We start from the raw sequence: 14,176 nt of genomic DNA on the forward strand, positions 1-14,176 counted from the left end.
CGAAAACAAGTTCAAGTAAGATTATCACTTGAATTAAGATAGTTATAGTTATAGGAACTGAATCAAAGTTTGTATATGAGTATTACCTTGATTTAGAATGATATCTTACTATAAACAACAAGGATTTCTTGAGGTTGGATGATCACTTTACAAGATTGGAAGTGAGCTAGTAAACTTGGAAGTATTCTTGATTTTATGAAACTAGAACTTGTAGAATTTATGAAGAACACTTAGAACTTGAAGATGGAACTTGAGAGAAATAAATTAGATGAAGAAAATTGAAGAATGAAAGTGTTTGTAGGTGTTTTTGGTCGTTGGTATATGGATTAGATATAAAGGATATGTAATTTTGTTTACATGTAAATAAGTCATGAATGATTACTAATATTTTTGTAATTTTATGAGATATTTCATGCTAGTTGCCAAATGATGGTTCCCACATGTATTAGGTGACTCACATGGGCTGCTAAGAGCTGATCATTGGAGTGTATATACCAATAGTACATACATCTAAAAGCTATGTATTGTACGAGTACGAATACGGGTGCATACGAGAAAAATTGTTGATGAAACTGAACGAGGATGTAATTGTAAGCATTTTTGTTAAGTAGAAGTATTTTGATAAGTGTCTTGAAGTCTTTCAAAAGTGTATTAATACATATTAAAACAATACATGTATATACATTTTAACTGAGTCGTTAAGTCATCGTTAGTCGTTACATGTAAGTGTTGTTTTGAAACCTTTAGGTTAACGATCTTGTTAAATGTTGTTAACCTATTGTTTATTATAACAAATGATATGTTAATTTATTACATTATCATGATATCATGATGTATTAATATATCTTAATATGATATATATACATTAAATGTCGTTACAACGATAATCGTTACATATATGTCTCGTTTCGAAATCATTAAGTTAGTAGTCTTGTTTTTACATATGTAGTTCATTGTTAATATACTTAATGATATGTTTACTTATCATAATATCATGTTAACTATATATATATATATATATATATATATATATATATATATATATATATATATATATATATATATATATATATATATATATATATATATATATATATATATATCCATATATATGTCATCATATAGTGTGTGTATATATATATATATATATATATATATATATATATCCATATATATGTCATCATATAGTTTTTACAAGTTTTAACGTTCGTGAATCACCGGTCAACTTGGGTGGTCAATTGTCTATATGAAACCTATTACAATTAATCAAGTCTTAACAAGTTTGATTGCTTAACATGTTGGAAACAATTAATCATGTAAATATCAATTTCATTTAATATATATAAACATGGAAAAATTCGGGTCACTACAGTACCTACCCGTTAAATAAATTTCATCCCGAAATTTTAAGCAGTTGAAGGTGTTGACGTATCTTCTGGAAATAAGTGCGGGTATTTCTTCTTCATCTGATCTTCTCGTTCCCAGGTGAACTCGGGTCCTCTACGAGCATTCCATTGAACCTTAGCAATTGGTATCTTGTTTTGTTTAAGTCTTTTAACCTCACGATCCATTATTTTGACGGGTTCTTCGATGAATTGAAGTTTTTCGTTGATTTGGATTTCGTCTAACGGAATAGTGAGATCTTCTTTAGTAAAACATTTCTTCAAATTCGAGACATGGAAAGTGTTATGTACAGCCGCGAGTTGTTGAGGTAACTCAAGTCGGTAAGCTACTGGTCCGACACGATCAATAATCTTGAATGGTCCAATATACCTTGGATTTAATTTCCCTTGTTTACCAAATCGAACAACGCTTTTCCAAGGTGCAACCTTAAGCATGACCATCTCTCCAATTTCAAATTCTATATCTTTTCTATTAATGTCGGCGTAGCTCTTTTGCCGACTTTGGGCGGTTTTCAACCGTTGTTGAATTTGGATGATCTTCTCGGTAGTTTTTTGTATTATCTCCAGACCCGTAATCTGTCTATCCCCCACTTCACTCCAACAAATTGGAGACCTGCACTTTCTACCATAAAGTGCTTCAAACGGCGCCATCTCAATGCTTGAATGTAGCTGTTGTTGTAGGAAAATTCTGCTAACGGTAGATGTCGATCCCAACTATTTCCGAAATCAATAACACATGCTAGTAGCATGTCTTCGAGTATTTGTATCGTCCTTTCACTCTGCCCATCAGTTTGTGGATGATAGGCAGTACTCATGTCTAGACGAGTTCCTAATGCTTGCTGTAATGTCTGCCAGAATCTTGAAATAAATCTGCCATCCCTATCAGAGATAATAGAGATTGGTATTCCATGTCTGGAGACGACTTCATTTCAAATACAGTCGTGCTAACTTTTCTATCTTGTCATCTTCTCTTATTGGCAGGAAGTGTGCTGATATGGTGAGACGATCAACTATTACCTAAATAGTATCAAAACCACTTGCAGTTCTTGGAAATTTAGTGATGAAATCCATGGTAATGATTTCCCATTTCCATTTCGGGATTTCGGGTTGTTTAAGTAGACTTGATGGTTTCTGATGCTCCGCTTTGACCTTAGAACACATCAAACATTCTCCTACGTATTTAGCAACATCGGCTTTCATACCCGACCACCAAAAATGTTTCTTGAGATCCTTGTACATCTTTCCCGTTCCAGGATGTATTGAGTATCTGGTTTTATGAGCTTCTCTAAGTACCATTTCTCTCATATCTCCAAATTTTGGTACCCAAATCCTTTCAGCCCTATACCGGGTTCCGTCTTCCCGAATATTAAGATGCTTCTCCGATCCTTTGGGTATTTCATCCTTTAAATTTCCCTCTTTTAAAACTCCTTGTTGCGCCTTCTTTATTTGAGTAGTAAGGTTAGTGTGAATCATTATATTCATAGCTTTTACTCGAGTGGGTTCTCTGTCCTTTCTGCTAAAGGCGTCGGCTACCATATTTGCCTTCCCCGGGTGATAACGAATCTCAAAGTCGTAATCATTTAATAATTCAATCCTTCTGCGCTGCCTCATGTTCAGTTGTTTCTGATTAAATATGTGTTGAAGACTTTTGTGGTCGGTATATATAATACTTTTGACCCCATATAAGTAGTGCCTCCAAGTCTTTAATGCAAAAACAACCGCGCCTAATTCCAAATCATGCGTCATATAATTCTGCTCGTGAATATTCAATTGTCTAGACGCATAAGCATTTACTTTCATTCGTTGCATTAATACACAACCGAGACCTTGCTTTGAGGCGTCACAATATATCACAAAATCATCATTCCCTCCAGGTAATGACAATATAGGTGCCGTAGTTAACTTTTTCTTCAACAATTGAAACGCTTTTTCTTGTTCATCCTTCCATTCAAATTTCCTCCATTTATGCGTTAATGCAGTCAAGGGTTTTGCTATTTTGGAAAAATCTTGGATGAATCTCCTGTAATAACCAGCTAGCCCTAAAAATTGGCATATGTGTTTCGGAGTTTTCGGGGTTTCCCACTTTTCAACGGTTTCAATCTTTGCTGGATCCACCTGAATACCTTCTTTGTTCACTATATGACCGAGGAATTGAACTTCTTCCAATCAAAATGCACACTTTGAAAACTTAGCGTACAGTTTTTCTTTTCTTAGCAACTCTAGCACTTTTCTCAAATGTTCTTCGTGCTCTTGATCATTCTTCAAGTAAATAAGTATGTCATCGATGAAAACAATGACAAACTTGTCAAGATATGACCCACACACTCGGTTCATGAGGTCCATGAACACAGCTGGTGCGTTAGTCAATCCAAACGGCATAACCATAAACTCGTAATGACCGTAACGCGTCCTAAAAGCAGTCTTCGGAATGTCATCCTCTTTCACCCGCATTTGGTGATATCCAGAACGTAAATCGATCTTCGAATAAACCGACGAGCCTTGTAGTTGATCAAATAAGTCGTCAATTCTCGGTAATGGGTAACGGTTCTTGATGGTAAGTTTGTTCAACTCTCGGTAGTCGATACACAACCTGAATGTACCATTTTTTTTCTTGACAAACAGAACAGGAGCTCCCCATGGTGATGTACTTGGTCGAATGAAACCACGCTCTAAAAGTTCTTGTAACTGACTTTGTAATTCTTTCATTTCGCTAGGTGCGAGTCTGTATGGAGTACGAGCTATTGGTGCAGCTCCTGGTACAAGGTCTATTTGAAATTCAATGGATCGATGTGGGGGTAATCCCGGTAATTCTTTCGAAAATACATCGGGAAATTATTTTGCGACAGGAACATCACTGATGTTCTTTTCTTCAGGTTTAACTTCTTAGATGTGTGCTAGAATGACGTAACAACCTTTTCTTATTAGTTTTTGCGCCTTCAAACTGCTAATAAGATTTAATTTCGCGTTGTTCTTTTCTCCGTACACCATTAAAGGTTTTCCTTTTTCACGCATAATGCGAATCGCATTTTTGTAACAAACGACCTCTGCTCTTACCTTCTTCAACCAGTCCATGCTAATTATTACATCAAAACTCCCTAAGTCGACTGGTATTAAATCAATTTTAAATGTTTCATCCCCCAGTTTAATTTCTCTCTCCCGACATATATTATCTGCTGAAATTAATTTACCGTTTGCTAATTCGAGTAAAAATTTACTATCCAAAGGCGTCAATGGGCAACTTAATTTAGCACAAAATTATCTACTCATATAGCTTCTATCCGCACCCGAATAAAATAAAACATAAGCAGATTTATCGTTAATAAGAAACGTACCCGTAACAAGCTCCGGGTCTTCTTGTGCTTCTGCCGCATTAATATTGAAAACTCTTCCACGGCCCTGCCCATTAGTATTCTCCTGATTTGGGCAATTTCTAATAATGTGGCCCGGTTTTCCATATTTATAACAAACAGCGTTGGTATTACTTGCTCCGACACTATTCGTTTCAGCATTACTTGTTCCGACATTATTTGTTCCTTTAGTTCTGTTAAACTTTGGTCCATAGACCTCACACTTTGTCACGCTATGACCATTTCTTTTACACCTGTTGCAAAATGTCATGAAAAACCCCTGATGATTTTCTTCACACCTATGACATGGCTGTTTTTGGTTTTTGTTGCCGTTGTTGTTATTGAGGTTGTTGTTGAGATTGTTATTTTTGTTGAAATGGTTGTTGTAGTTGTTATTGTTGTTGGGATGTTTGTTGTAGTTATTGTTAGGATTGCGGTTATTGTTGCGATTGTTGTTGCGGTTGTTAAGATAGTTGTTGCGATTGTGGTTGTAATTGTTGTTGTTGTTGTACTGGTGACTGTTGTCACCATTTTCCTCTCGCTTCCTCTTGAGTTGTTTTGTGTTGGCTTCTTCGGCCGCCTACTCTTTAATTCTTCCCTCAATCTGATTTATGAGTTTATGAGCCATTCGACTTGCCTTCTGTATAGAAGCGGGCTCGTGTGAACTCACATCTTCTTGAATCCTTACTGGTAACCCTTTTACAAACGCGTCGATCTTCTCTTCTTCATCTTCGAATGCTCCCGGACACAATAGGCACAACTCTGTGAATCGCCGTTCATATGTGGTAACGTTGAACCCTTGTATCTGTAACTCTATAAGTTCTGCCTTGAGTTTACTGACTTCGTTTCTAGGACGGTACTGCTCGTTCATTGATTGCTTGAATGCCGACCACGGTAGTGCGTAAGCAGCATTTTGTCCTACCTGTTCAAGATAGGTGTTCCACCACGTTAACGCAGTACATGTGAAGGTATGCATAGCGTACTTAACTTTGTCTTCTTCAGTACACTTACTTATGGCAAACATCGATTCGACTTTCTCGGTCCACCGTTTCAATCCAATTGGTCCTTCGGTTCCATCAAATTCCAAAGGTTTGCAGGCAGTGAATTCTTTGTAGGAGCATCCTACACAATTTCTTGCGCCGTTAGCTGCATTGCTAGATTCAGAGTTATTGTTGTCATGTAGCGCAGCCTGTACTGCGGCTATGTTTGCAGCAAGAAAGGTACGAAATTCTTCTTCGCTCATATTCATGGTGTGTCGAGTAGTCGGTGCCATTTCCTTCAAAATAGCCAACTGAATCGAGTTAATCATACAGAATATTAAGAGTAGTCAATAGTATTTCGTAGCATAATATGAACTCATTTATAAAAGCTTTTTCTTCATATTAGCGTTTTATAAGTTTAAATTCAGGTACTACCTACCCGTTAAGTTCATACTTAGTAGCTAATATACAATTCAACTACTACAATTCTATATGAAAAACTGATTATAATAATATATCACATACAAATATTCTTCAAACTTACAACTTCGCTATATTACATATAACATGAAATATAGTACACTATGATACATGACAGTTTTGAAGATAAATCTAGTTAATACGCAAGTTGTTCAGCAAAGAAAATAAAGACACGTAATTCATAAGTCCAGAAACAAGTCATGCATTCTGGTTTTATTAAGACGACTTCCCATCCTTGGTCTTGTGGAAAATAACCGTTATGACCATTGGCTAGGCAGCATGTTGTAATGTCGTCAAAAGGACGAGGGTTTCGTAATGTCCAACAGCCCCGTAATAATCTAAAAACCTTGTTTCTCACCCCAACTACTGAATCCGTCACTTGTGGGAAGGTTTTATTTAAAAGTTGCAATCCAATGTTCTTTTTCTCACTTTGGTAAGAAGCGAACATCACTAACCCGTAAGCATAACATGCTTCTTTATGTTGCATGTTAGAAGCTCTTTTTAATTCACGAAATCCTATGTTGGGATATGTTGAGTCAAAATAGGTTCTTAACCCGTAGCGTAAAATTGTATTTGGGTTCCCCGCACTTAATGCTTTAAAGAAAACACGGCGTAACTTACGGTCCCCCCAATGTGATATACCCCATCTATCAAAGGAAAGCCTTTTATAAACTAAGGCATTTCTGGAAAGTCTTTCAAATGTTTGACAAGTTAATTTCGCCATAACTAAATGTGCTGATGAATTTTGACCGACTCTAGACAAGATTTCCTCAATCATATCCTCTGGTAGGTCTTCTAAAATATTATGTTGTCTACACTTAACGTCCATTTTGTTTTTATACTGTAAAATAGACAAGGATTAGATTCGTAATAACAAACAATACAAGCAAATTTTACATAGAACATAAAAGTACAAGCACACTACAAAACATATAATACACAATATGATTACATCCCTCTAATCTGAATCACTGGTTTCTTCTTCTTCGGACTTGGTTCATTTTCCTAATTTTCTAGGAATATATGGTGTTCCTCTAATACGAGCCGTCGTTTTCCATAATGGTTTAGAAACACCTGGTAGTTTAGAGGTTCCCGGGTCATTGTTACATTTTAGGAAATACGGATGTTGCCGATACATATAAAGTTCATCGGGGTTGGAATCGGGTTTCTCTATTTTTATACCTTTTCCCTTATTATTTTCTTTCGCTTTATTAAATTGGGTCGAGGTAATTTCTATAACATCATCGGAATCCTCATCGAGATCCGATTCATCGAAAAATTGGTAATCTTCCCAATATTTTGCTTCCTCGGCAGAAACACCATTGACCATTATTAACTTTGGTTCGTTGGTTGGGGATTTTCTTTTATTTAATTGATTTACTATAGGTATCAATATTTTTTTCTCCGGAACCTCTTCTTCTTCTGGTTCCTCCTCTTCCGATTCATCCTCTTCTGGTTCCTCTTCTTCCGGTTCCTCCTCTTCTGGTTCCTCCTCTTCCTGTTCCTCTTCGGGAATTTGTGAATCTTCCCAAAATATATTCGACTCTTCATTATTATTAGGTGAATCAATGGGATTTGTACTAGCGGTAGACATCTATCACACAATATCAAACACGTTAAGAGATTAATATATCACATAATATTTTCATGTTAATAATATATAGTTTCTAACAAAAAAATGTTAAGCAATCGTTTTTGAAGAAAAACACGGTCGAAGTCCAGACTCACTAATGCATCCTAACAAACTCGGTAAGACACACTAATGCAATTTTCTGGTTCTCTAAGACCAATGCTCGGATACCAACTGAAATGTCCCGTTCATATTGATTATAAACGTTCCATATTAATTGATTTCGTCGCGAGGTTTTGACCTCTATATGAGACATTTTTCAAAGACTGCATTCATTTTTAAAACAACCATAACTTTTATTTTATCGATAAAGGTTTAAAAAGCATTGCGTAGATTATCAAATAATGATAATCTAAAATATACTGTTTACACACGACCATTACATAATGGTTTACAATAAGAATATATTACATCAAAAAATAAGTTTCTTGAATGCAGTTTTTACATAATATCATACAAGCATGGATTCCAAATCTTGTCCTTATTTTAGTATGCAACAGCGGAAGCTCTTAATAATCACCTGAGAATAAACATGCTTAAAACATCAACAAAAATGTTGGTGAGTTATAGGTTTAACCTATATATTATCAAATCATAATAATAGACCACAAGATTTCATATTTCAATATACATCCCATACATAGAGATAAAATTCATTCATATGGTGAACACCTGGTAACCGATATTAACAAGATGCATATAAGAATATCCCCTATCATTCCGGGAAATCCTTCAGACACGATAAAACAACATCGAAGTACTAAAGCATCCGGTACTTTGGATGGGGTTCGTTAGGCCCAATAGATCTATCTTTAGGATTCGCATCAATTAGTAGATCGGTTTACTAATTCTTAGGTTACCAAGCAAAAGGGGCATATTCGGCTTCGATCATTCACCCATATAATGTAGTTTCAATTACTTGTGTCTATTTCGTAAAACATTTATAAAACTGCATGTATTCTCATCCCAAAATATTAGATTTTAAAAGTGGGACTATAACTCACCTTCACAGATTTTTACTTCGTCGGGAAGTAAGACTTGGCCACTGGTCGATTCACGAACCTATAACAAATATGTATATATATATATATATATATATATATATATATATATATATATATATATATATATCAAAGTATGTTCAAAATATATTTACAACACTTTTAATACATTTTGATGTTTTAAGTTTATTAAGTCAGCTGTCCTCGTTAGTAACCTACAACTAGTTGTCCACAGTTAGATGTACAGAAATAAATTGATATATATTATCTTGAATCAATCCACGACCCAGTGTATACACGTCTCAGGCTAGATCACAACTCAAAGTATATATATTTTTGGAATCAACCTCAACCCTGTATAGCTAACTCCAACATTACTGCATATAGAGTGTCTATGGTTGTCCCAAATAATATATATACATGGATCGATATGATATGTCAAAACATTTGCATACGTGTCTATGGTATACCAAGATTGAATAATATATTAGAATACATGTATAATACAATATAAGTTAGCTAGGATATGGTTAATATAGATTTGTTACCAATTTTCACGTAGCTACAACAAGAAAAATTATCCAATTTTGTTTTACCCATAACTTCTTCATTTTAAATCCGTTTTGAGTGAATCAAATTGTTATGATTTCATATTGAACTCTATTTTATTAATATAAATAGAAAAAGTATAGGTTTATAGTCAGGAATATAAGTTACAAGTCATTTTTGTAAGATGTAGTCATTTCAGTCGAAAGAACGACGTCTTGATGACCATTTTGAAAAACATACTTCCACTTTGAGTTTAACCATAATTTTTGGATATAGTTTCATGTTCATAAGAAAAATCATTTTCCCATAAGAACAAATTTTAAATCAAAGTTTATCATAGTTTTTAATTAACTAACCCAAAACAGTCCGCGGTGTTACTACGACGGCGTATATCCGGTTTTACGGTGTTTTTCGTGTTTTCCGGTTTTAAGTGACTCACATGGGTTGCTAAGAGCTGATAATTGGAGTGTATATACCAATAGTACATACATCTAAAAGCTGTGTATTGTACGAGTACGAATACGGGTGCATACGTGTAGAATTGTTGATGAAACTAAACGAGGATGTAATTGTAAGCATTTTTGTTAAGTAGAAGTATTTTGATAAGTGTCTTGAAGTCTTTCAAAAGTGTATGAATACATATTAAAATACTACATGTATATACATTTTAACTGAGTCGTTAAGTCATCATTAGTCGTTACATGTAAGTGCTGTTTTGAAACCTTTAGGTTAACGATCTTGTTAAATGTTGTTAACCTATTGTTTATTATAACAAATAAGATGTTAAATTATTACATTATCATGATATCATGATGTATTAATATATCTTAATATGATATATATACATTAAATGTCGTTACAACGATAATCGTTACATATATGTCTCGTTTCGAAATCATTAAGTTAGTAGTCTTGTTTTTACACATGTAGTTCATTGTTAATATACTTAATGATATGTTTACTTATCATAATATCATGTTAACTATATATATATCCATATATATGTCATCATATAGTTTTTACAAGTTTAACGTTCGTGAATCACCAGTCTACTTGGGTGGTCAATTGTCTATATGAAACCTATTTCAATTAATCAAGTCTTAACAAGTTTGATTGCTTAACATGTTGGAAACACTTAATCATGTAAATATCAATTTTATTTAATATATATAAACATGGAAAAGTTCGGGTCACTACATACTAGCTATTAAGTATGAACTTTAACGGGTAGGTACTACCCGAGCTACAATTATAAAACGCTAATAAGAAGAAAATGCTTTTATAATAATTGGTTCATATTATTAATATGCCACGATGTACCATTAATTACTTGCTATATCTATAATATTCTATGTGATTAATTATCTTATATGTTTATTGAAGAAACATGGCTCGATTAAATCGAATGACGGAACAAGAAATTGAGGAGCTTGTCAACCAATGCGTAAACGACCGAATGCTTTGGGTCGAAGCGGCAAGAGCAGTAGCAAATAACACAAACCCTCGTGTTGGATGCTCATATAAAGCATTTCAAGGTTGCAAACCTTCATCATTCAGTGGAACAGAAGGACCAGTCAGTTTAACCCGATGGTTCAAAAAACTGGAGTCCGTATTTAAAATCAGTGGTTGTGCGGAAGGGGATCGAACAAAGTATGCTTCATGCACATTACAGGATAGTGCACTTACATGGTGGAAAAACTATGTAAAAGCTGTAGGGGGTGATGAAGCATATGATACTCCTTGGGAGGAATTGAAAAATATGCTAATCAACGAATACTGCCCAAGGAACGAGGTTAGGAAGATGGAAGCCGAGTTACGAAATATGAAAGTTGTTGGAATGGAACTTACCAACTATAACAGGAGATTCATGAAATTAGCCTTGTTATGTCCTGAATTGGTACCAACGGAAGAGCGAAATATTGAATTGTACAAAGATGGTCTGCCAAAGAACATCAAGGCCAATGTTACAGCATCCAAACCCAAGACAATTCATGAAGCTATCACCATGGCAAATGAGCTAATGGATCAGATCATCCTGGATAAGAACACATCAAATACCGATGCCAAGGTATCAGATAACAAAATAAAGTGGGATGGAAATCGTGATCGAGGTCACCAGCAACAATCTCTCAAGAAACAGGAAACCACGCAAGGTGCGGGTAGTGGTTCAAGCTCGGGTTACAAAGGGCGTAATCCCTTATGTAACAGATGCTACAAACATCACACTGGTTTTTGCAATGTGGTGTGCAACAAATGTAATCGAAGGGGTCATCTTGCTGAAGATTATTGGGTTCCTGTTATAAACACAAATGGCACCAAGACTCCTGCCACCAATGCAAATAGAACTGCCCTGACTACTGTTACTTGTTATGGGTGTGGGAAACAGGGTCATATTAAGAGCCATTGCCCGAATCCAGAGAAGAATAATGGACCTACACGGGGAAGAGCATTTGTTATTAATGCTAGAGAGGCATGTGAAGACTCAGAGCTTGTTACGGGTACGTTTACCATTAATGACTTATCAGCATCTATTATATTTGATACTGGTGCCGATAGAAGTTACATGTGTAGAGACTTTTACGCTAAATTAAATTATTCATCATTACCTCTAGATGATAAGTATATGATTGAGTTAGCTAATGGTAAACTAATTAAAGCCGATAAAATTTGCCGTGATTGTAAAATAAAGTTAGCCGGAGAAACATTTAAAATTGATTTGATACCCGTAGAATTAGGAAGTTTTGATGTAATAGTCGGCATGGACTGGATGTCCAAAATAGGAGCTGAAGTTGTGTGTGCCAAGAAGGCAATTCGCATTCCCCGTAAGGATAAAACGGCAGTAATGATATGTGGAGAGAAGGGTAACTCAAAGCTAAAACTCATTAGCTACTTGAAAGTCCAAAAGTGCTTGAAGAAATGGTGATATGCTATCCTATCACATGTTAATAAAGTTGAAATGAAGGAAAAAGAGAAGAGCATCAATGACGTGCCTGTGGTAAGAGATTTTCCGGAAGTCTTTTCGGAAGAGTTTCCGGGATTACCTCCATTTAGATATGTAGAATTTCAAATAGATCTAGTACCATGAGCTGCACCAGTGGCTCGTGCTCCATACAGACTTGCACCATCTGAGATGAAAGAGTTACAAAGCCAGTTACAAGAATTACTGGACCGTGGATTCATTCGACCGAGTACTTCACCGTGGGGAGCTCCAATTTTATTCGTTAAGAAGAAAGATGGATCCTTCCGAATGTGTATAGATTACCGCAAATTAAACAAGTTAACTATCAAGAATCGGTACCTATTACCGAGAATTGATGACTTGTTTGATCAGCTGCAAGGATCACGTGTTTACTCCAAAATCGATCTAAGATCGAGATATCATCAGTTGCGTGTCAAAGAAGAAGATATTCCGAAAATCGCATTTCGGACACGCTACGGTCATTATGAATTTTTAGTCATGCCGTTCGGGCTGACAAACGCACCAGCTGTATTCATGGACCTCATGAATCGGGTATGCAGTCCCAATTTAGATAAGTTTGTTATCGTCTTTATTGATGATATTCTTATTTATTCCAAAAATGAACAAGAACATGAGCAACATTTAAGGTTGGTGCTGGAACTGTTGAAGAAAGAACAGTTATACGCAAAGTTTTCTAAGTGCGCCTTTTGGTTAAAGGAAGTACAATTCCTTGGTCACATCGTGAGCAGTCAAGAAATTCAGGTCGATCCTGCGAAAGTTGAAGCCATTGAAAAATGGGAAACCCCAAAGACTCCGACGCAAATACACCAATTTTTGGGTCTTGCTGGCTATTACAGAAGGTTTATTCAAGATTTTTCCCGGATAGCCAAACCATTGACAGCATTAACACATAAAGGGAAGAAGTACGAATGGACTTCTGAGCAGGAAGCCGCATTTCAATTACTGAAGAAGAAGTTGACTACATCACCTATTCTATCGTTACCTGAAGGAAACGATGATTTTGTAATTTATTGTGACGCTTCGCGACAAGGTTTTGGTTGTGTCCTCATGCAACGAAAGAAGGTTATTGCATATGCATCCTGACAACTGAAGATTCATGAACAAAATTATACGACTCATGATCTAGAATTGGGAGCAGTGGTGTTTGCATTAAAGATTTAGAGACACTACTTGTACGGAGTTAAATGTACTGTGTATACCGACCATAAAAGCCTTCAACATATCTTCAACCAAAAACAACTGAACATGAGGCAACGTAGGTGGGTCAAGCTGATAAACGACTATGATTGTGAAATTCGCTATCATCCCGGGAAAGCAAATGTAGTAGCAGATGCTTTAAGCAGGAAGGAAAGAGAGCCGATTCGAGTAAGGGCAATGAATATGAAGATTCATACAAACCTGACTACACAAATAAAGGAGGCTCAACGAGGAGCTCTTACTGAAGAAAACTTTGGAAATGAGATACTCAAGGGTTTAGTCAAGCAACTTGAGATATGAGAAGACGGAACCCGGTATTTTAATGGACGTATTTGGGTACCGAAGTTTAAAGGGTTAAGAAAATTGGTTTTGGATGAGGCACATAAGACGAGATACTCGATACATCCCGGAGCTGGAAAGATGTATCAAGATCTTAAGGCACACTTTTTGTGGCCAAATTTGAAAGCTGGTATTGCAACATACATTGGAGAATGTTTGACTTGCTCCAAAGTCAGGGCGGAACATCAGAAACTATCAGGTTTGATTCAACAACCAGAAATCCCTGAATGGAAATGGGAATGTATTACTATGGATTTCATCACGAAGCTA

The sequence above is a fragment of the Rutidosis leptorrhynchoides genome, chromosome 4, assembly GCF_046630445.1.
Source record: "Rutidosis leptorrhynchoides isolate AG116_Rl617_1_P2 chromosome 4, CSIRO_AGI_Rlap_v1, whole genome shotgun sequence".
Lineage (NCBI taxonomy): Eukaryota > Viridiplantae > Streptophyta > Magnoliopsida > Asterales > Asteraceae > Rutidosis > Rutidosis leptorrhynchoides.